General features: G+C 37.2%; 2 long non-coding RNA genes across 2 annotated transcripts; one reads left to right on the forward strand and one right to left on the reverse strand.

Annotated features, from left to right (window-relative positions):
* Nucleotides 1–4,808: 4,808 nt before the first annotated feature.
* LOC121067720 lies at nucleotides 4,809–12,401 on the reverse strand. The gene is made up of 4 exons (XR_005818412.1): nucleotides 12,287–12,401; nucleotides 11,892–12,003; nucleotides 10,925–11,155; nucleotides 4,809–5,733 (listed from the first exon to the last, which is right to left on the reverse strand). It is a non-coding gene; the product is annotated as an uncharacterized LOC121067720 (long non-coding RNA).
* Nucleotides 6,438–24,327, forward strand: LOC121067721. Its single transcript, XR_005818414.1, has 3 exons — nucleotides 6,438–6,710; nucleotides 18,875–19,001; nucleotides 23,110–24,327. It is a non-coding gene; the product is annotated as an uncharacterized LOC121067721 (long non-coding RNA).
* The last annotated feature ends 515 nt before the right edge of the window (nucleotides 24,328–24,842 follow it).

The following is a 24,842-nucleotide window of genomic DNA, read 5'->3' on the forward strand; positions in this document are numbered from 1 at the left end:
CTTGAATCTAACTGTAAATCACTAACTGATGTGCATAAACCTTAACATGCAGTGATTTCTCCAGTGGCTGAATATTTAGGCTTTGTCTCCTGTCAATATTCAGCTTCACTGCTGGTACGACCACCAAGGGAGCTGATTTGTGCCAAATGCCAAAATTGTTGTGAGCATGCACCTGGGCAATAACAGAAATAAGGCCAAAAATATTTAGAACTTTTCAGCAGATTGGAGCATAGTTTCTCTCAGTTGTTTTCATTGTCTCTTCTTTCACAGCAGAAAACCATACTTTTTCTTTTTTTTTTTTTTCTATGACAAACATTTAAACAACTCTTGAGTTCTCAGCAACATAGAGACTAACGTCACTCCTCTCTTTCCTCTGAGTCTTACTCAGAACTGCAATGTTTTGCCATGTAATATTTTGTCCATTTGTGAAGGAGTCTACTGCATACAGATTCAACAGGATATCCTCCTAAAAAACTTTTGCTCCCTTTTTCTATTTTGGTATTAAAATGACAATTTAACAAATGTATCAAAGAAAAAATGCTGAAGCTAAGCAAGAAAAGTATCAAGAGAAGACACTGGACAGAACTCTACCTCAGAAGAGTCTACCTGCCTCATTCCAAATTCTGCTCTTGATCTGATACGCGTACACACACATGCATATATTATAAATCACTTGGGGAAACTGATGTGCCTCTTTCTGTCTCACACACACACATGTGCATATGCCCTTTCATAAGTAATGAGACAGAAGTCTCTTCCAGTCCTGCCTGAGAACTCCTGGTGTTTCCGTGATACCAATGTAAAGAAAACAGAGCTGTATGAAAAAATGTTCCCATAAAAGACTTTGGTGTTTTGACGTTTTGTTTCAATGTGGTTTTAAGGTCTCCTAGTGTTCCAGAAGTGCTGTTCACCTAATTCTAGAGGAAGCTGATGAAGGCTGAACTACGTACGTGCCTATTCTGCTCAACACACATAAAAGCCCTGCAGATCTTTTCTTTTACACTTTCTAGTCCACAAGACTTATGACGAAACAGTGAATTATTGTCCTTAGTGAAAGCAGAGCTCTACAATGATCTGTAGAAATTATTACTAGTCTGATGGTAGATATGATTGTTCTCATTCCCCATGTAGCCATTTGCAGAGAAAAATAGATACCTTCACTGGTGTTCACAGAAAAGTAAAATAAGTAATTATATGAAGCTGCTGACAGGATGATTCACATTGAACTGGTAGACAAAATTACCATTTTTAGGTAAACTGTACTGCTTCCGCACGGTCTGCTAGTAAAAGTCTCCGATCTGCTTGCTTCACCGTGACAGGCTTTAAAGTCCAGCAGTTCAGGAGTTGCTTCAGAAGAGGAACAGCAGTTCAGACAGTTGAAGAGAGATGCACAACAACAAGAATTATGCTTACCAGTTGTCCCCTGGTTAGAAGTACACAGTAGATCAAACTCTATTGTTTGCTTCCTCAGTGCTTAACTGATACAGAGTATTTATCTCCATTTAAATATATCAGATAAGAACCATTTATCTGATTTTTTTTTTTCAGAAGATTTAGATATTTATTTATAAAATTAGTCTTTAAATTGAAATAATTTATTTGAAATGCCAGATTTATGCTGAAGCACAATTATTTTATTCATACAGCAAAATGTTTTGTATGATTTCAGAAGTCAATAGCCACATGATGAGACTGAGACTATTGAAGCAACAGCCCTACAGGCATAATGAGAGTTGTCTATCTGAAATCAGTGGGATAACTTCTATTTTTTAAGTGAACAGCTAGTGAGGAGTCTGACCCAGAATCCATTAAAATTCTGGGTGAGCATTATATTGATTTTTGAGTAAATCCTTAAGTACTTTGCTAAATGGGAGGGCTCAGTACCTATAACCTGGTTTGCAAATCATGACATTACTGCTTGCTGCTATTAAATTCTTACTTGTCATCATGTTCCACTACTGATAACTCATTGGGAGATCATTATTGCCATTCTCTATCTTTTCTTTTTTTTGTCCTATCTCACTCATGCATTGCAAAATGTTCATTGTGTGATTTTCCTATTGAGTCTGCAGTCCAACTTGCTTTATTGAGAAGTGAGCCTTGCCAAAAGCTTGTCTGTACATGAAAAATTGCTTCCATAAAGTTTGAAATAATTACCAGCTGTGTCTTCTGAAATTCACACAGGCTACTATTTATCATTATTCAAACTGGACTTTGGATTCTTGTACTTTGTATTTTTATACCAAATTTATCTATTCTTCTGAGACTTTAAAAGTGCAGTTTCTTTTAAAAGTCATTGGACTTCATGAAAATGATGAAAATCAAATGACCTTTTTGATGTGAGTTTAATTTATTTGAGTTTCCTGATCAAAAACTACTGGTCTGGATCATACTTGTGGCATACAAATTCATTTAAACTTTTTTTATCCTCAAGTTACAGAACACAGTAGGGAACATTCTCCAATATTCAACAGAAAGCTTCTAATACAACGTTCTTATTTTTACATATGTATTAAAAGTTATGCATGTTACATATGAAACAAAGCAGCTAGTTTGCCTTATTTATGCATACTGATGTGCATTCAATGTTAAATACAAACATTGGTTGCAATGTTTACCAGATAAAATAATGGACAAAAATTTCTCATGTGTACATGTTAGGACAGCTCCTTGCAATTTCTGAATCATCAGTTAATACTCAGTCCCCAGACAGCTTGCACCTCCAATCTTTAAAGAACTTTTTTGCTCTAAGTCATCACACAGTGATTTATAGTCATAAATACATACACATATATATAGCCTCCCTTAGCTAATAAGCAGAAAACAATTGTGGAAGTAATCAAAAGTTATACATTATGAAATACAGAAAGTTGATAAGGGAAGCTGCAAAGCTCAGGAAACATGGTTGGCAAGGTTCCCAGGAGTAAAAGGATGGGGATATATGAGTTGAAAGAGCCATGGAAGGTGGAACAAAGTTCTGTAGTTCATTAGAAGAGATAAGGGACATTCTCAAGAAAGACTACGGGGGATAAAACTGCTGATGAGAGCCCTTAAGAGCAGAAACTGTAATTATTGTAGACCTATTTCTAACTTTGGAAAAAAAAAGTCTGTCTAGATTTGCCATTGCCTTTACCATATAGGTTCTCCTGTTCTTAAGAAAGCTAAAAAGCTTAAAAAGTCTTTAAGTTGATTTAGGCCGATATCTACTGCTCACAGAGGAAGAGCCATCAGTCTCTGACACCACTCAGACACACAGATTTGAAAAGCAGTGTTGATCCACAAGTTCTGTACAGGCTTGAAGGAGGCTGCCTGGGAACTGATGATAGGTGAGAGTGGAATAAATGAAGACACGTTCAGAGAGGTAAGGAAAGGGTCAGAGATGTGTAATTCTGTCTTGAGTTAATGCCCTCTGTACTCTTCTGCACCACCTCTTCCTTTATTTCTCTTCTGAATTGTCCTCAGTGCTGACAATTAGCAAGTCATTGATGATCATTATCTTAATTCACTAGTTTATCTATACATTTCTGTAAAACACTTTAAAAAACAATCAAAACAAGCACAAGTGTAAACAAAACATCGTTCAAATGCAGCGGCTAAGCTTGACCTTTCTCAGCACTTTATTTTCTGTTAATTCCCTCTTAGAACTTGTGTCAAAAAGCTTAAACTACTAATCCTGGGAAGTGTACCTTTATGTCTTCCATGAGTTTCCAGGGACACTAATAGATGGAGTAAAGTAGTATATAATAATATCAATAGTAGTAATAGTCTAATAAAAGTGGCAAGTATAGCAAAAGAGACCCATGGATAACAGACAATTTTAAGGAGATGACACATATTGTAAGGGTTTAGTTTTCTCCTCTTCAGGTACTTTTGTAATCACAGCAGGAAAGGAGATGTATGTATAGGGCTCTGATGTTTTATGGAGCTATATGAAGGCAGTGAATCCCAGCCACTAACAACAACAGTTTGAAAAACAGATAGATTTTCTTTTCTCATAACTAACTTTGGAGTACTTAAAAGCAAGAAGACGTCCAGATTTGCATCCTTTGTTTACATTGTGTTTCTTTACCTTATTCTGTTAGCATCTGCTTTTTCCTTTAAAATCTTTCCTTTAAAGCCAGTTACCAAAAGAGATAGGAAGATTTCACCACTGCACAGCAGCACAACAGCAACTTTAAGCGTGTTAAAAAGGGAAGGTGTTCCAGTTCCTTCAAAGTATGGATGTGAATGAAGATCTAAGATTGAAAGCCTTTCACATGGTTCTGAATGTCTGAGATAAGTTTGTCTAGTTAAAAATAACTGAAACATAATTAAAGAGGGATGTTTGCAGCAGATGTCTGCATTTCAGACGCCACTGGGGACCCTATGAAAATAGATGGTCAAAACTTTTTTTTTTCCAGTTTCAAATGAAACCCTGCTAGCTTTTCATTCAACTTTTCCAGTTTCCCCTCCCCTCCTCCCCCCCCCGCCCCTCTTTTTTTTTTCTATATATGAAACCAACAGGGTATTTCTGTCTATTCTTTTGAAAACTGAAAATTATTTGTAATGTTTTTATTTAAACATCCTCCTCTCTTCTTCCTGCAGAAAGTGATAATAATTGGGACTTTTTTTTTTTGTCTAAAAAGTTACAATTCCCTACAGCCATTTAGAAAGTGAATTTGCACTAAAAATAACAGATATGTAACAATCATTTTTATATCATAAAAATAAAAATAAAGCTAATTCACAGGTATAAAACTAAACCAAAGCAAGACCTAAAAGAATAGATGTCTATGAGATGCAGATAGCACTAAAATATTACACTTGTTTCCTGGTGCCAGAGAAAATCTTTACTGCTTTGATTTTACTTAGCAGCATGAAGAACTATAAGAAAGAATCACTGCCATAAAATTGGCAAGCTTTTTGTCAGATGTATAACAAAGAACAAGGTGTGTTCCACACCTGTAATTTTCAGCCATAGAGATTTTAATCATATGAGATTTAATTGTTTTGGCTTCCAGAAGAAAGAGTTTGCAAATCTACTCAGTTAAGGCTGCTATGCAGGCTTGTATAATAAATCCTTCAAATTTTCTGCACCAACCCAGGTCAGTAATTTGCTCTTTCAAGCTGAAGATGCCTTCAATGCAGGTGTTCAAAAAATTGTTTGTAAAGAGATGTCTGTTTTAGAGTGAGCAGCATGCATTGTTACTAGGAATTTGTGCTTTACGGCAATACAAATTCAATGAAAGGCATGCCACCAACTTTTAAGCACGTTGGAACAGAAGTTGCAGTATGTCCTGAAATTCCTTCAAGGAGACATTTTTCCTCAGCATTAACTGTGTTTTAGCATTTTTTTTAATCTAGATCCCAGTTTGATTGCATTTGAAAATTGAAAGGATGTTGTAACATCTCTGTATGATGCATTGTTTTAAATGAGTGACTAAGGAGGCTTCCAGACAAAGTATCACAAATCATGCCAGCATCATTTAAGAAATTATGATCCCCCAATTTACCTTCCTTTGCAGAGGGAGAAGAAGCAGATATGTGCCAATGTTTAATGCTCCATGGGTCTCAGCCTGATAGTGATGAAAATGTAATGAATACTGAGAAGCGTGGCATCAAAGGAGTGAGCACAGATCTGTTTTTTGCTGATTCTTCAAGGGTTGAGGGGAAAACTTCTGGCAGAAGGGTGGTAGACACCACATTGGAGTGTCTTCTTTAATTAACTTGATTTGACAGGTGGCACAGTTTTAGCTGCCAAAGAAAATATCCACAAATCAGGGTAAATAAAGCTTCAATTACTATAAGCAGAATCTCTCATTTGGCTGCAGAGTTTTGGCACATGGACTTCCCACAGCTTTCACAAGACTAGTGCTGGGGACTTCAGTGGGAGGAGGAAAACCCCCAGATTGTTATTGTTTTTTTTTTTTTTTTTTAATGGTTTATACTTTCTCATGTCAGATCACAATCCTGGATAGGAAGAATTTTGATCTCTTTTTACTTTTAGAGTTTTATTTTTTTTTCTTTTCTTGTTTAATTGACTCATCAGAAAAGAAAACAGAAATCATCTTGCTAACTTCCACTGTCTTGCATGTGATTGTCACATGTTGTGTAGGACATTTTTGTTAATATATATCACAGTCATATAATAAATGACTGTCTCACAGGATCTGGTAGCTATTGCATGGATTATGAGTTCCACTTCTGATCTCATATGGGTAGGAATTTTCAGGCATAATGTTTTAGTCTTTGAAAATGCTGATTCAACAAAACTAAAAAAGATCTTGCAGGAACTTAATGACGGGATAAGAGATATCTCAGAGAAACTTTTTAGATGTGCTGTTCCTGTTGGAAAGAAATCACATCTTTCAGATGTTCCCTACCTGAGCAGAGGCCCTATTATTCTTTGTATTGCTTTTGGCAATTTACTTTTGCTAATTATTTCAACATTTATGAAATCTTAATATACTCAGTCCTCAGTTGGCTAACCTTGAACAACTAATTTTACTGTTTTCTAGAAAAATTCAGGCAACTTTGGGTAATTTTAGACCACTAAGTGAATTAGCTATAGACAGATAAAGTCCAAAGCTAATAACTTCATAATTTAGTAACTTAAGCATATTGAGCTGAAAAATCAGAGATATCAAACTAAGGGAACCAACTTTGAAAAACAGATCATGAATCTTTCCATATATAAAAATGGAGTACGGACTTCGATATTTCAAAGAAAGGTAGTATATGTTTTTGAATGATTACTGTTTTGTTTATTAGATATTAACTTTTTTTTTTTTAAAGGTAACTTAGGGAAAATAAAGAAAACCAATTTTTATTATTTCATGGATATTGATGTTTGGCCTTTTTATTGTCCCTGAATGGAGCATGTATAATATGTTACTTCAGAAACTGTGTATTCTAAACAAGTGAAGACTCCCCATGTTCAGAAGCCAGTGGAAGTCCTATAGGTCCTTAACTTGCTGTTAAAAACCTTATTTTTAAATTACATGTGGTTCTATACTTTGTACAGGAATGAGTTTTACCCTTTATAAGCAGTTTTAAAGTGAGTGGAAAGTCATTTTGTGTATGAAATCATAATATAATAAATGCATGAGAAAGCATGAAACTAGGATGCATATTAAGATAAAAGTGTAATATTAATTTTCCCTAAACTTTGGTACAATACAGTATGCCTTTATGTTAAATATTAAAAAAATATAGAATATATATAAACATTTATGCAGATTCTTTTTTGCTATAACCTTTGTATAGCAGTCTGTATTTTGTATTCACATGTGGCTGAAGGGAAGAATATATCCTGTTTAAAATGCTTAGAGAGTGAAAAATATTGAGTATTAAAATAATATTTACTTTGTCAGAGCTTAGCAGAATTGGGACATCATGCATCACATGAGATTTAATGGCAGCCACTGGAACAATTGGTCAATTAAAAGTAATCCCATACTTATGTTGTTTGTAGACACTAACAGAGCATTTCAGGGAAGTTAGTCAGAGAATGTACTGTTTTTGCTTGCATTTTAAACAGATCTTTAAGCTGAGAGAGTTTACAGTAACAGTGATTTTAGAATGATGTCATAAGCTGTGTGAACTTGAATACATCTGTTAAGGACTGGATGTCTATACCAAGAAAAATTAGCTGTCTGGGTTTCTTCTTGTCCCTACACCCCTGCATGTCAGTGACATATTGAGAATGCAGCTCCCAGTATGAACACAGCTTGCTCTCAATCCATGTCCTGGAGCAAGTCAGCGAGATGTCTCTGAGGAAAAAGACAGGCTAGGGACAGGGTAGTCCTGTTCAGGAGAACAGTATGGGCTGTGTGATTCCCTTCATCTTTTCCTGCATTATCCCCAAAGCCTCCCTCACACACCCCATGCTCAGACATGCCATGTCCAAACACGTGGAACATGTAACTGTTATTATCCTGTATGAATATCAGCGTGGTGTGCAGCCTCTGTGTTACTTAAGGCACACCCGCCAACAAAAAGCGTTCTATGGAAGAAGAATGAGTGCCACACATGCTCAAGGGGCACATGGGTGATGTGCTGCACAGTGTGAGCACAGCTACTCAGCTCAAAAGGGCATGGTGGACTTGAGCAATGCAGGCACCAGCTTCTCTTCTGCACCTAACTGGGGGCCAGTGCTTGGTGCCAGGGGGGTGATTCTGGCATAACCTGAATGAATTTCTCCCATAGAAGTCTGCAGCACTATCACTCCACTGGGAATTACATTCATCCATGCAAAGTCAGAAAAAACATACCCAGATAAATATTTTACCAATTTCTGTCCTCATATTTTTTCGAGAGGGGCAAAGATTGTTCAGATAAAATTGTCATTCTGTTAAAGTAATTGGCAAAGCCATCATTACTTTTATATGTTGAATGAAAACGACTTCACTTGTATAAACTTGTTCTGCTTTGTACCTATCTGTCTTCTCGTGTCACTTCTAATATTTCAGACATTTATGATTTTCAGATAGAATTGTATTAATTCTGATAAGGAAGCCAAACTGGGACCTGAAAAAAAGAAGATTCTGGCTCTTCTCTTTACTCATTGCTTTAGAACTAGTTCTTGTGGAAGATAAACTACATGAGGAAAAACACAGTGCGCTATTGTTAATTTGTTCTTTTATCACCAGAAGATCAGTATAACACTTCTTTTTATTTGTCATTTTTAAACATATTATTAAAACCCTCTAGATGCATACACACACAAAAATAAACAAAAAAAAAATTTGGGGCTTTCAATTTTTAAATTTGGGATATAATTTAGGACATTTGTTTCAGTCATGTTTTTCCAAATTTAATAGTTTCTCTTTTTGTTAAACTACATTTATTTATTTATTTATTTATTAGAATACAGAGCAGACTGGATATGTTCTTAAGACAACATGATATTAAATGACTCTGCAACTTAACATTTTTTTTGGAATTCCTGTACACTTCTAACATGAGCATTTTAAACAATAGGAAAGGTCTGAGACCAGAAGACCAGATTCCTTTATAAAATTAGTCTTTTTTTTTTAAAGTATTCTTAACCATATCCTTGGGTGCATCAAGCATGACATTGCTAGCTGGTCGAGGGAAGGGATTGTACTGCTCTGCTCTGCCCTGGTGTGGCCTCACTTCGAGTATTGTGTGCAGTTTTGGGCACCACAGTATAAAAAGGATGTAGAGCTATAAGAGAGTACCCAAAGGAGGGCTACAAAGATCGTGAAGGGCCTACAGGGTAAGACCTATGAGGAGCGGCTGAGGTCCCTTGGTTTGTTTAGCCCAGAGCAGAGCAGGATGAGGGGAGGCCTCATGGCCTGCAGCTCCCTCACGAGGGGAGCAGAGGGGCAGGCGCTGAGCTCTGCTCTCTGGGGACAGTGATCGTAGCCGAGGGAACGGCATGGACAGGGGAGGGTCAGGCTGGGTGTTAGGGAAAGGTTCTGCACCCAGAGGGTGGTCGGGCACTGGGACAGGCACCCAAGGGCAGTGGTCACAGCACTGAGCCTGCTGGAGTTCAAGAAGTGTTTGGACAATGCTCTCAGACACATGGCCTGGTTTTTGGGTGGTCCTGTGTGGAGCCGGAGTTGGACTCAGTGATCCTTGTGGGTCCCTTCCAACACGGGGTATTCTGTGATTCCATGATTCTAACACACTTATGAGATTAAAAAAAAAAAAAAAAGGATTTCTGAAGGCAATATTTTAACTACTTTTGGATAGCCCAGACTGCATGCAGGCAATTTGGATGGAAATCCTTCCTTTCTTTGTTATGGGTCTTGGTAAATTCTATTGTTTCAGCCTTTAGCCATTCACTGTTTTTTGGGTAGGGTGGAGGTGGCAGTATGGTTGCAGGCCTTCATAACTTTTTGAATGAACATAGCTGTAGGCTGCATTCTCTTGCTTGGTAGTATGGAGAGCATTTATCACTAAACAAAAACACTGGGTGTTACTTAACCACACATACACTTTAACTTACAAGATATCTGCATATGTTACAGTGCTCTTATTCTAGAACAAGTGCAAACAAACAAAAAAGCAAACAGCAAAAAATACCTCTTCAGGACAAGATTAATCTCATCTAATATTAGGAGCATGTAGGAATGATTACTGTAAAAGTTTTGACTTATCTTTGGTTTTCCCCATCATATTTCAAACTTTCTCCCATGCAAGAAATTATTTATATTTCTTTACTGTGAGGATCAAGTACTGATGGTTTTAATATTACCAATGCCTGTAATCTCCATTTGTCCAGAAAGCAAGAGAACATATTCAAGAGTGAATAAAATCTTTCACAGCTAGTTTCTGCTTCTTCCTGATGTCTTGTGCCATATAATTCTCTGTATTCATCAATGTAGAGCCAAAAGGTATTTTAGATAATCTATTCTAACCTGTTATTTCATGTCATTCAATTTCTCCTAGTCACTCCTGCATTGAGCATAGTAACTTGTATTTATATACATTGATAAGATTCACACCCTGATCCTTCTCTTCTGCAGGCTGAGCAGTCCTAACTCATCTTCACCTCATATGAGAAATGCTCCAGTCCTTTAACCAGCTTAGCGGACCTTCACTAGACTCTCTCCATTATGTCCATATCTCTCTTCTAATGGGGAGCCCAGAACTGGACACAGCACTCTAAGTGTGGAGTAGAGGGGAAGGATTACGTCCCTTGACCTGCTGGCAATACTGATATGTATGGCAAACATGATTGTTTAAACTGCTTGCATATTTAGGAAGCATAGTTTTATCCTAATTAAAATAATAAAAAAAAAGTGTTGCAAGACCCATGATGTCAACTTTAACATTAAGCCCATCTGCCACTCTTAGTGAGAATGATGGGAATTCTGCCAGACTGAGATTAAAACAGAGATGATTTTAAGGATAAGTGCAAAACCACTTTGTAGTGATTCATTGAACTGTTAAATATATACTTACTTATACTTACTTTCTGGGAGAAGGTGTTGCTGACATGAAATCTCAGTCTTGCTTAGTGATCTGCATATTCCAAGGGTATATGCTAAATCCATGCTGTATCAATATTATGCTTTAAAAAGCAGGCAGAGAGATCTGTACCCCTTTTCCTCTCCAAGAAGAGAATTTTGGAGAGTAGTCTCAAGAAATCCCTTGTTGGCACTTGTCCTTTGATATCTTCCTGGTAAAGGTGGAATGTTTGTGTCTGTGAAGAAGTCATACAGCTCATTCATAATGCTGTATCCCCTTCAAGTGCCCCCTATGGTGGTTTTTCTGTGTCAGAATACAATGTAATAGTCTGATTCACTGACATAAGCATTTCCTCACCAATATGCTCAGTAGGCAGACATTTTGAAGAAATTATCTGAAAAGTTACAGGATCTAATCCGATAAAGCATACACTGATGCTTGATGATTAGCTACCCATATACAAGTTGGGGAACGGCTGGCTAGGTAGCAGCTCTTCCACTGAAATTTTGATGTTTGCCAAATATGCATCAGCAACATTATGCTGTTCTGAAGCGAGCTGACATCATTCTCCAGTGCATAAACAAGAGTATAACTTGCAAGGCATCAGAAATAATTCTTTCATTGCTCTCAGCAATGGAGACTGCAGTCCAAGAAAAATCTGAGCCAAATGGAAAGAGTCCTGAGGAAATCAGAATCAACAGAAGCCTAGAAAAATGTAATTATATGGTGTTCAGCCAAAGAAGCAAAGCCCAAGGGGGAACATGAGAGCAGTTTTCAATTACGTAACACTGTTGTAAAGACAAAGGGAATAATCTGTTTTCCATGTTCGAGAATGAGGTGACAAGAAGTAATGTTTTTAAATTGTAGCAGATTAGATATTAGGAATATGAAGTAGCAGTAAGGATAATGAAGTAGTAAATGAGGTTGCTTAAGAAGTTGTAGATTATTACTACATGGCTCCCAACCAATACCTGTCAGGCGTGACATAAGCTTTTACATTATCCTGAGGAGAGTGGGTGTGTTGATGTCTCAAGAACTCTTTTGAAGCCTGTATGTCTGTCATTCTGTGAATCTATGATGTTTCTGAAAACAAAAGTCAAATGTTCTTATGTTCTTAGATTTTTCTCACGTCCATTTCTTTCTTTTTGTTCCTCACCCCCTTCCCCGCCCCCCCCCAAAATTAATCATCCTCATCTTCATGAGGATGAAAGATGTTGCATGGATCTTCCAGAATTATATTTATTAGTATACAAGAAACTTTGAGTAAGAGGGGAAGCAATATAAGGGGTGTAATAAATATACAGCAGTTGACACAGCTCAGAGAGCTCTAGCTGATTGGTAAGTAGTGGACTTTAAATGTTCATACTCATGCTGTGGAAGACTCCAGGCAGGATTTCACACCCAGTTTGTCTTCAGTAGGTATCTGTGTTGTCAGTCAACCTGATGGATCACTGAAGTGCCACTCAGTCAAAAAAAATGAAGTCAGATCTTGTATGCTGTAATGCTTGGGTTACTGTGATCACTGGAAAGAGAATCAAAGTTTCTATGTGCAATGCCAAATATCTAAAAAGCATTATTTATAAAGAAGCATTGTTTGTTAGAAGGCAAAAAAGAAATCTGTGATTGCCCTCCAAAATGGCAGCTGAGGACTCAGTGTACGGCATGCGTTCCAGCAGGAGTGAAGACCTTTGAAACATGATTTAACACATAATGATTTGCACTTTGAGTGCGGTGGCTGTCACCAATATGAATGTTGGTACAGGTGACTGATTCAGGTGGGGTAACAAAGTCTAACAGAACTAAATACACTGGTCCCAGCAAAGAGACTAGTACCAATTGATATAGCTACTAATGAAATCCAAGAGGATCGGGAAGAGTTTAGAACAGTGTTGGTGCCAGGAAAATCATAACTGAATTTGGCAATAGTGCAACAGTCCTTGTATGTTGAAGAAGACAAATGTCACACAATTCCATTATGTGCAGAATGTGTATAACCCCAAGGTTTTTTTTTCACTGAAGAACAAAAACAAATGCTAAAACTTTGCAGTTCCCTTGCCAGTCCTAAGGGTATTAGCTTGGAACATAAAGCTCACGTCAGTTTTCTTATGGATAAACACTGTGTCAAGGTGTTTATCTGGTGTTTATACATCTGGTGAATGTAACAACTTAGGGCTTGTTAAAAGCATAATTGCACCACTGTCACAGTATTTGCAGTATTAATGTTCTCAAATAGCTGCTGTAAGCATATGGTAGAGACTTGATGATTGTTCAATTCTGTCCATAGAACAGTTCTCGTATATTTTTTGTGGTGATAGCCATGCTGGTATCGTAGGCAGAAATGATTTTGGTTGTGCAGATTCTGTTCCCACATGAGTATTCGTTGGAAGAATGTGCTTCAATGTGCTTATTATAGTGTGTAGGAAGTCCTAGACTGAAAACTAGAATAACATTTAAACAGACAACTTTGTTTTTGAAATGCTTCTTGGTCACAGTGTTATAGACACAAGTCACAGTAATTTCCTCCAAGTGTTTTGTCCCCACTCCATTTTTATAACAACTTATGGAAGTATATAACTAAACTTATCACTAGAAGAGAGGAATTTGTTACCGACTTCACCTTCCTATTAAGCTGTCAGCAGAGACAAATGGTTAATTTATTTTTAAAAGTTTCATTTTCAAAACAAATTTCTGTATCTAAAAAATTATTTTGCTCTTAAAGTTAATGTTTTTGGCCCTGAGGGTATGAATATGAAGCAAATATGCTGTTTTGTTGCAGTTGATTTCAGGGCAGTCTTTCTAGGTTATGACTGTTTGGCATGTAAGCCTTCCCTTAGGCTGTGAAAAAATTCCTCTGTAACCTTGTCAAACTAAGCTGAAAGCAAACAGTTTAAATATGTAGCAGGTAACAATTTGCTTCTTTTGCTATGTTTTTAAAAATATTTTTCTATAAAATAATGATTTCAGGTCTTTAAAAATATGACAAATGATATTTGGCCAGCTCTTCAGTGCAAAACTCACGCTAACTGAGGTCTTGACATCAAAATTCTTGCTTTTAATATACTTTCAGTGCTTCACAATTATTTTTTTCCTCATACTTGTGTCTCTGAAATGCTGATCTGTTCTGCAAAATAATTTTTCAAAAATTGAGTTCTTCCAGAAGAAGTGATCATGATTGAATAGTGTTTAGGTCTACCACTTGAGAGCTCTACTGCCATAGGGGCGTTATTAATGTGATAAAACTGGGCCAGACAGCACAGTGTCAAAATTTGTGCATCCTATCTAAAACTATTTAATCACTATGGAAAAAACATCACTATGCAGTTATAACCAGACAAGGTGAGATTTAATTACAAGTTTTCTTTAAAAAAAGAAAGTGCCAGCAAAAGTTATTTTTATTTCAGAAAGGATGCTCAGCGTGTCTATTTCTTTCCAAGAGGTATCTGCTCATGAGCCTCTCTACTCACATAGAACACGAGACAAGAATTGAAGTTCTTGTGCTTGAGATCTGTCAAACTTCCCTCAAAGGAAATGTCCTAAGCATGAAGTGTTAGGTGAGAGGAGGAGAAAATGAGCTTCAGAATTAATCACATCAGAGAGAAAGAAAATGAACACAAGCACCAAAGCTTTAGAACAGCTTAGGGCTGAGGTATTTCTAAATCCATCTAAGACAAAATGGATTGACAGTCCCAGAAATCCATGCTAGAATCTAAGATTCCCCTTCCAATACAAGTTCCAAAACACCTGGCCCCACATTTCTTTTTGTTGGATGGTAGCTTTAACTGTTCCATACAAGTGGAATATCCAGTTGGAATTACTGAGTCAGCAGCTTCCTTGGCTTTCTTTTTTTGCATGGAAGTTTCCAAACATCTCTTCTGTACATGCCCATTAGTGCTTAATTCCTAAGCAAGCTGAGCCGTACAGAACTTGCCTGATGTCCTGTCACCCCAGCAATGTTTAGGGCACTCTCCTGGCACACTGGACATGACCTATGTACTCCTGTCAATGGATTGCCCTTAAAGGGGAATTTAAAGAAAATTAAAGTCAACTAGGAGCTAAGGCACACTACAGGAAGAGGAAATTATAGTTTGGGTTCCCTCAGACAGAGAAAAACTATGTTTTTCACCTCCTAACAGGTGAGCATCTTTAAGAGTGTGCTAGTGAGTAATAGCATCAATATTTTAAAGGGAGAGAATGACCATTGATAAATGTTGTGCAAAAACCTTTGAATATTTTCAAAATGAGATCTTCAGATATTTTACACAGAAATATGCCTAAATATGCTGCTTAGATGAGAGCTAAGTTATTTACCCTTAAGTATAAAATAGTTCTGGGCAAATGATTTTAGGAGTTTGGGAACTTAGCATAAAAAGTAAAGGTGTGTTATATGATCATGCATGTCCTGGTTCTGACAGAAACTGTCTATACATTTTCAGGATGATACTGTTGAAGCTAAGTGCCTAAATTCTACATTAGATCTCCCTGTATCTCATCTATCATCAGTGCTCTCAGCTCCATGTTTTTACAACAGCATTGAAAATTGAATGAAGAAGGAAAAATTCAAAAAATTATCTGAATAATGGAGAAAACTACAATGAGACAGTCAAGGCACTTATTCTTGGATTATTCAAACAGCATGTGAAGAAGCGATTTGATTCTGGCAGTGTCACAGAAAGGTGACAAAGTCCAATTGCTAGACTGTGGAATCAGAGGCATGCAAATGACATACTTTCGATACTTAAAGTAACTATCAATTAGAGAATATACAGAGGAATTGTATTTGCTATCTCTTGATATCTACATATCAAAGCTGTTTACCTTTTGGAAAGACGTGCTTTAGCTGAACATAACTTACATTTTGTCAAATACAAGGTACAGAGGAAACTGGAAGTAATGAAAAAATGATCTAATGGTCCATTCTTGTTTTATATTTTAAGAATCCCAAATCTCTCCTTTTTTTATTCATTCCATATTGAAAAAGCTTTAAAGTCATACAAGACAGAGAATTAATAGCAGCATAAATTCATTGGCAAAAGCCATGTATAATAGTTTTGGGCACTCACCAAGCTGATGTGAGGTAAATCTCTTTCCACTCTGACAGCATAATATTTAGTGAAGTGATATTCTGTTCCCAGTATCTCACTGATACCTCACTGAGTGTGGCTCCAGGATCTGGGAATTTAGGTTAACCTTGAACACAGCTCAGAGCACTGGGAAAATAAGAAAACTTTGTCCTTGTATTCATTCTGATATCTAATATGCTGCTAATTAGATAAACATCAATTAACCTCATTATAATTCTGCAGGGTCTGCTATACAGATGGTGCGGTTGTGAAGGTGACACTGCAGTGCAGATCTCAAATTCATTTTTCTACCACTAAACAACAGGTATAAAATGAACAACGATAGTCCAGCAGATCAAACCTAGTTAAAGAGTGAGCTGCAATAAAGCTTTGAAAGTAGAATAACCATCCTCTATGCTCAATCTGGGCTTGGATGTTATGATCTAAATCCTGCAACTCTTGCTGAGAACATTGATGGAGGTGGTTTGGGCTATGAATAGAACAGATGGCTCCCAAGACATCAATGAAAAAAAAAAAAACACCTCAGGAAAGTTGCTGCACATACGTCTGGAGTCTTGGCCGTCCACATATTGCTAGTGGCTTCTTTCCTTTCCCCTCATCTGCTGGAAGTCCAACGCCGAAGTGCTAATGCTGATGTCTGGCCAGCCCCGGTCCCTGCCCCCTCTTTTGCATACCCTGATCTCAGAGCTGCTTTGCTTGCTTGCACAACCCGAGTCTTCCTCGAAGACTGTCAAGTGCCTTTGAGACCTCTTTTGTAATTCCACCCTCTCTTTCTCACCTTAACGATAATTGTTTGATGCATTAGTTGTTCTGGAGGTGAATCACTTGAATGACTCAAGACTTGTCTTTCCTTCATAAACTCTGTGGTTAGCCTGCACATTGCTGTTGTGTCTGTCACAGAGTTGTCTTGATAGCAAGGCCCATTATACAGGAAAATTGACTCATTTTCCAGTACGGTTAACCATCACTCCAAGCAGCATAATCCAGGAAGCCAGAAAGGTTTTCGTTTGCTGCAACAACTCATGTCTATGAGGGAGTTTTGTCAGCTCAGTTATCTCACTTGTCCAGATGGTCAAGCTGTGCAGTGGGGTCCTGGACAGTCGTATACAATACCTGGTTCAGGTTGCCAGAAGTCTTTACTCTTAAAAAGCCCCTTTGCAAGGGCTTAATCTGCCCTTGCAAAATTGGGCTTGCTTTAAATTTCTTGACCTCTTTTTTTTTTTTTTTTTTTTTTTTTTTTTTTTTTTTTTTCAGCATCTCATGGAATATTTCCAAAGTGGAAATATTTGTCCAGACTGAATGGTCAGGATGCAAGAGCAATTCTCCTGGGTTCAAATTGCAAACAACTACTTTTGTTTCAGTCTTGCAGTTTTACAGAGAAAGGATGCCCTGGCCATATATCATCAAATCTCTTCCTGTTGCAAGTCAAGTTGAAATACTCAGATCTAATTGATTTATGAAAATCCTGTTCTGCAAATTTGGCTGTAGATTTCAAGAGTAACAGTGAAAACTCACAAAGCATGATAGCAAATGGACACCATGAAAAATGGATATGACAGCAAATGCATAAGGCAGAACATGACTGTTAACAAGGATGAATATGTATCGACCTCCTCTTTCAGCTGGTGGGCTTTGCCCAAGGCATTCTTATAGCAGAAGCTAGCCCCAGACCTGAGCAGTTTTTTAATGACTGGTCATTAAGTGAGGTGAAATATAGCAGTGTGCCATCCAACATGCAGCATTCTTTGCAACTGCAAGACAGGGGTCCCTTGAAGCTAAAAGTGCAAAGGGAAGTCTGAATGAGTTTTTTTATATACTATATAACCCACTGCCAGTAAATATGCTTTTCCTTTTAAAAATCTTATAGGTTTATCACAACAATTGGTTCCAATCTAAATGCTCATTTCAAACAGTCATTGAAATCATTACCAGTCTTTTCCAATATTTACTTTCCCGTATTTTCAGGAACACTGAGGTAAGACTTCTGATCCTCCACATTGCACATTAGCTCTGACAACACTTGTTCCGTCTGCCACTGAAAACAGTATGCTTTTCACAAGGTCGGAATTAGTGTTAGGATTTCTTTCCTCTTTACCAGCTTACACTTTTCAACTGGTTGCATATATTAGCCCAAATTACATTTTTAAAATTCTTTGCGCAATTTGCTTTACCTCATAAACCTGTGACACTGCACCACATTTGGCCCATGGCACAAACAACTCGGCTCCCTTCACAGGAGTCTAGATGCTGGGCCTGACCAGCAGCACCTGCCTGAGGAGGGAGCCCTGCAGAACTGCGGGCTCTGGTGCACTTTAAGCAGCTCCACTGAAGTTGTATATTTTAGAGTAAGCATATGCTTAAACACTTGTTTTTGGAATTGTCCTGGAAAGTTCAAATACCTTGGAAGGCCAAGTCCAGAGCTTTTCAGTTTACACCACATAGGCGAAGAGGCACAGCTATGGGGCAGCAGAAGGCACAAGCAGCTGCAGACCTTGGACTTGGTCCTTGGAGGCACTTTGTCCTTTCTGTAGGGTGCCCGGGTGGAAAAGGGAGAGAAATGAGCCTTCTCCTTAATCTGGCTGCCAGACAAAGGGGCAGAGATAACACTGTCATTGCCACCAGTGCAGTGGTGAGAAGGGTCCCCGAAGTGTGATTTGGCCCTAAAAATATTTACAAAGCTCCTTTTCTCACCAAGCAATGAGTAAACATAATGCTGGATCCTGGGAAGTGTTCAAGAGACCAAGTTATGCTTATTTCCTCTCAAAGAGCAGCAGAGAAGTGATGGGAGATTTTTTCCAACTAAATAAACGTTTCAGTATTCAATGTATTGCTAATACACTGCACTAGTCTGTTAACTCAAGATATCTTTACAGGTCAGACAGAGTGATGAGTGTGTCTTCTCATATTCACTGCTGTGATCATGCAACGGAAAGGAGACAAAGTACAGAAATGTCTGACTTTTGCAATCTCAGTGTGCCTAACATCAAGCCTCCAGAAAATGTGAGTTGGTTTTCAGGTGTGTTGTTTTCCTGAACCTATTGCTTATCATATAATATAATATTTTCTCATTAAGCTTATATTCCTGGTCTGCACAGAGCTATTATTTTATTTTATTTTATTTTATTTTATTTTTATTTATTTTTTTTTTCTAAGTCCTGACCCACAGTGTTCACTTAGGTATCATAATCATAATAAATGCTAGAGTAACTGATTAGCTCTTTAAAGTAAAGATATTCTTAAGTAGGTATCCACTTAAAAGAGCCTGCATATTACTAGGTATTCAGGTAGAAAGGATTTGCATGTGCTTTTACTTCTGTTACATTTACATGCACCTAAATTGATCCAAGGTTGTAATAATATACAGATTTTTTCTTCTTTAATTTAATTCCTAAATGTGCATTTTGTTCAATCCATTTTATCAATTTTAAACAGTTCTTTTATGCTACACAGAACATGAGCTCATTCAAACTACCAGATTTTGTATCAGCTTCGGAGCTATTTACTTGATCTTTTTTATGTGAAATTTGAAATGCATTACATAAAGTGCTATACAACATATTAAGATGCACTTTTTCCAAAATTAATTCCAATCCCAGTCTTAAGGATGAAGTATTTCAAGTAGATAATAAGTCAGTTTTTGCTTTGTGACTAGGTCTTTGTAGGACCCCAAAATTTGATTTTAAAAAGCTTGAATCATCGTAGAAATGTATGATCATAACTGCCTATTTAATATAAATTGTATTGCATTGTATTGTTTTGTATTCTGATCTGAGTTCAGAGTCATCAAGATAACATTTGAATGCTTTGTAATAGTACCGTAAATGGCACAACTGTTATTTAGTACATATGGGTAGTCTGTACATGTTTCACTCAGACTTTGTGTGATTCGTCTTATCAAATGTCACATTTGTGATGCACGTGTCTAATCATAACTGGCCCCTTAGACTCATTTTGTAATCAGTGGAAGAATAGTAAATGGGTATGATTCATCTCATTCTAATACAGATGTCTACAATAACTCATATGAATTGTCCCAGACATAGATTTTTCCCTCCATATCTCTAAAGGTTAGCAGGAGAATGACAAAACCTTGTTGCCCATTTTGCCACAAATCTTCTGCTATAGTATGGTAAATTACATTCTGCTGAAGCATGAAATAACAAATGGTGGCTTGATTCAAAAAATTTTTGCTACTTTTCTGTACCAGAAATATCAGTGTGAGCAAACTGATTTCCCAGTGTTACTGACTTTGAGTAGTAGTTTGAACAAACCTTTTGATATAAATAGGATCACTCAAGCAGTATAGTACGAATGGGCTTATGATCAGGTATTATATCAGGTTACTCATAAAATGATTCTCAGCTGCAGCTGGAAATAAGCTACATACCTGCACTCATTATTGCTAAAAGGTTTAGTCACCCTTTTATGAGGTTCATGCAGCAGTTCAAGCCTCTGCAGTGTAAGGGTGGTCACAAACTAAGGACGGCTTCGCCATAGATCCAAGGGAATCTCAGGTATTGAATTACAAATTCAGGTTTCTTTTGGAGAAACTAAGTGTTTAAATAGTGTTTAAACATAAAGTACAAGAGACAGACTCCCTTGCTCAATCTTTAGAGCCTGTCACAGCAGACTTTCTACCTGCCAGAAGACTGGAATTGCACCAAGGTTTTCACAGACTCATTGAGTGCTTTTGTCACCAGACTGTTCATTGTTGTTGCTTACAGCTCTCACTCACAGCAGATTTCATTACAAGCTGTTTCTTTTCCAAGAAACAGATGGTATTTTTCAGCAGAAAAATAATTAGTAAAATTTTTGAACCTGTTATGCTGTAAAATGGGAACTTTTCACTTGACTGGAGTCTTGAGCTGACTCACTGAAAATACATCAGTTTTTTGAAATATATTAATTTATGTTGAGTTTTGGAGATAGTGACTGATAACTTATAGGGATGTACCCTGAGATTTTGCTATGTGAAGGATTTTGCACTGGAGAAAATGAACGCACAATTTATAATAGCAATCTTCCTTAAGAATGCCAGCATAAACTGTCATTTAAGCTCACAATATGTAGATCTGCAAAGAATTTCTAAAACTGCATGGTGCTCCATTTCTATTTATTTCAATGTAGCTCTGTGAAGTGGCTAGTTAACTTCCTAGTGGTGTATAAAATGTACTGCCATTTAAGATTTACTTTAAAAAGCTTGTATTTCAGAATTCCCTATGAAATATTGAAACTTAGAGAAAGAATTAATAGAACATTTTAATTTGTGCTTTGTGCTGGAGGTAGTTGGGTAAATTCAGTTACCCTGTAATTTGTAAAAACATTAAAACAAACAAACAAACAAAACAACATTAAAAGTGTTCCAGCTAGAACAGAAAAGTCACGAATTTTGCCTAATATGCTCCATTAGAGAGTTGGCTGTTAAAACAATGCAGAAGGCCAAAAGACACAGTAAATATGTCTGACAAGTACATAATCCATGTTGCTACAGCTGGGCTAGAGCTGGTACTCAAGTTAGTCCAATTATCTCTACTGATAGCAAAACTCAAAGTCAAGGACATGCAAGGAAATACCTAGAAGTGTGCAGGTTTCTTCAAAACTTTATGTGCAGTAAAATAAAGTAAAACTTTATTTATTCAGCAATTAATTTTTATCTTCTAAAATAAGATGGGAAAATGGCAAGGCTAAATATTTAATTAATGTAATTGCAGATTTATAAGGATTAGTCCTTAAAGTCCAGATCCTTGCACATTTCTTTTACAGCAGAATCCTGAACAAGATTTCATTGGAAAAAAAAAAAAAGTAAGTGCATCTCTCTTTCTGCTTGTATAGCTCTAATTCCAAAGCAGGTCTATCACTATTTCAGTAGTTTTTTTTTTTTTTTTTTTTTTTCCCAACCACACAAATCAGAAGGTGTAGAAGACAGTGGTGAAAAAGCCAGACCCACCCCTCCTCTCAATTTTCTTTATACCACTAATGCTTAGTGAATTTTTAGACTTTACATATAAACTTTAGAGAAAATGGCATATTTCCCAGGAATGCAATTGTTAGTTCTCTCTCCAGCTAAAAGCAAGGATTTAATTTAATTTTTCTTGTTTGTGAGCTTTATTTATTTAAATAGAGCAGATTATGAGACTATTCAAGTTACTTTTGTTCTCTTTTGCTGTTGGTCTAATGAATGGCAGCAGTTAAAAGCATCAGAAATGAAAAAAATGGAAAAAAATCCTCCTCAACTTTAAATGAATCCATTTGTTGTTAATTATTTTCTCTCTGTTTTCCTTCTTCCTTAGTGAAAACACTTTCAAGAAGACCATGTTCTGATTCTTCAAACACCGAAGAACTGCATTTTCTTCCTTTCTTCTTTGTGTTACCTTCTCTCTCTTGTCCCCTGCCACTATTCTTGAATGGACAAAAGGGAGAAAGGGATGGATTCTAAGGGCTGAAGCTACAAAAGTTCTGAACAGGATGAGAAGGCATTTCTCTCTGCTCCCTTCCCAGAGCTCAGGGAAGTGGGCCAGCCGCAGGCAGCTGGCACACCCCCAATTCCCTGCCCAGCCTGACCAAGTTCTTCTGTCCAGCTCCATGTTCCCAGCCCAGAAACCCCTCACTGGGAATGGCTGTCTGTCCGGGACACTTAGTACTGTGGGTCTTCACTTGTGCTGCTCATTTTCAAATTTTTCCTCTCCCTACTCCTCAGTAACTCCTTTAACTTCTTGATGATTAATCCTATACCAAAATTATCTTGCTCTGTTTCTCTTCATGGTTCATACGTAAAAGAATTAGGAAATCTGGGCTCACAAGCAAGACTTCCATTTTGATCCTGTATCTTAAGCCACACAAATGTCTTGAAATCTGGTCAGAAGAATCTTTGCTGAAATTTCAGCTTTATCTGACTAATTTGCTGCGGTGATGGGTGCAGGTTTAAGTGTCTTCAATCCTCCCACTTCGGCTGGAGTTTCAGAGCTGGCCAAAGCCCTTCCAAATCTCAAACCATGAGGGAGACAAAGCAGTACATTATATCACAAAGCCAAGATAATGTTTCTTTGTCTTCAAGAAGTGATTTACAAAAAGTTAAGGAAATAACTCTGATATTCTCATTTCTCTACAGGAGACCAGAAGATAGGCCTGTCAAAGTGTTCAAGCATGCTCCTAAATCCAGATGAATTGAAAAGGCAGAAACTGGTGCATAAGTATTTTGCTGAATCTAAGCTGCAACTACAGTATATTTAGAAAAGATAATGTTTGCAATATAGAAAGATCTGTTTTTTTTCTAAAATGACTGTGTCCACAGGAAGGTAAAGGACATCTCTATATGCTCTCTAACGTGATTTATTAACACTAAGAATATTCCCTGGCAGAGCTTGTTGCACTGCTCAAGAAGACAAGGAAGTGTGGAGACATTGTTTTACAAATCCCATGCGGAAAGAATTCTTTAAAATGAAAACCTCATTGAAACAAAATATCAGAAATACTTATGATAAAAGGAAGAAACCATTACTTTCATCTTAAAGACCTCATAAAAATACTTTTAATAAGGCTTTTGTTATTTTTTCCTTTTCAGTACAAATGGCCTAAGCAAAGCATGAGAATGCTAATCTTCTTATCCCTCCTGTTACATAGGGTATTTTATGAAAAAAAAACACATCGATGAAGTTTAGAGCTTGAACTAAGACTGGAGCCAGTGGCCCAGACAATTCAGTTATGCTATTACTTTCAGAGGTTCTTTTCAGTTTGTATGGTAGGGCACCAATTACAAGATATTTTTATTCTCTCATATCTGTTCAAACAGAAAAAATATTATTTTTTAATTTGGCATCAGGAGCAGGTCTGGATCATTGTTAGCAACATGATAAAGGCTCAACAGTAAAAAAATAAATCTGCATAAGGACAAAACTAAAGCTTCTTAGAGTATCAGGAATGTTCTCTGGTGTGCATCTTTCAGGTCTTGGTGATTAATTCCAATTGCATCCTTTGAAATAGGAAAGTACGATGGCAACCAGCCAGCCTCTCAAAACCAAAATGCATTAGAATGACAGCAACTTCTAAACTGGAGCTTGGCGAGGTGCTGGGAGTGATGCCACGTACTGCAGGGCTCAGATGTGCTTTGACAGGAAGAGTGCTTCCAGCTTAGCACCACCAAACCCTGTTATGTTTGGGAGGCAGATGGAGACAAGCAATCTGCCACTGCCATCTGTAACCAAACCCTTGCATAAAAACAGAACTGCTGTGATAAAGTCACAGCATATGTCCCCAGAAAAGATTGTCTGTAAAGTCTGGAGTCTGCTTTTCACACTTCTGGTGTCCCTAAAACTGACCCACCAGTGCCTTTTGATTGTTCAGCATCCTGGTAATAAAGTGTTACCAACTGAGCATAACTGTTGTCTATATCTGGAGTTTTCTTCCTCTCTTTTAGAGTTTTTTGAAAAAGAAATCCAAAAATAACTCAAGTATCCTCAGTAAACTGACTTCCCTAGACATGAAATTTGTGTGATAGATGTTTGATTGAAGCAGTACGATTGGAGAATAAGCATATGCGCTCTTGTTACTTTGAGAAGGTGCCTGCCAGGTCCTTCCTCTGGCCAGGATAATAACGGCTGGTGATACAGTATTCTGAGTGCAGACAGTGTGTTTGAAAAGGATGCCCAAAACTGTCTTGCCATTAACTATTCATAATTGTTAATAATGAAGAGAAGGATGACCAGATTAAACAGTAAATGGGGAGTTACAAAGACTAGCATTTTGTGGAACAAGATATAGATGGGTGTTTAGAAATTTATACATGTTTATGCTAACATTTCTAAGTGCCTAGTATTGTGTTAGATCTGATGTTAGTCCTTAATA

Source organism: Cygnus olor, chromosome 3 (assembly GCF_009769625.2).
Source record: "Cygnus olor isolate bCygOlo1 chromosome 3, bCygOlo1.pri.v2, whole genome shotgun sequence".
NCBI lineage: Eukaryota > Metazoa > Chordata > Aves > Anseriformes > Anatidae > Cygnus > Cygnus olor.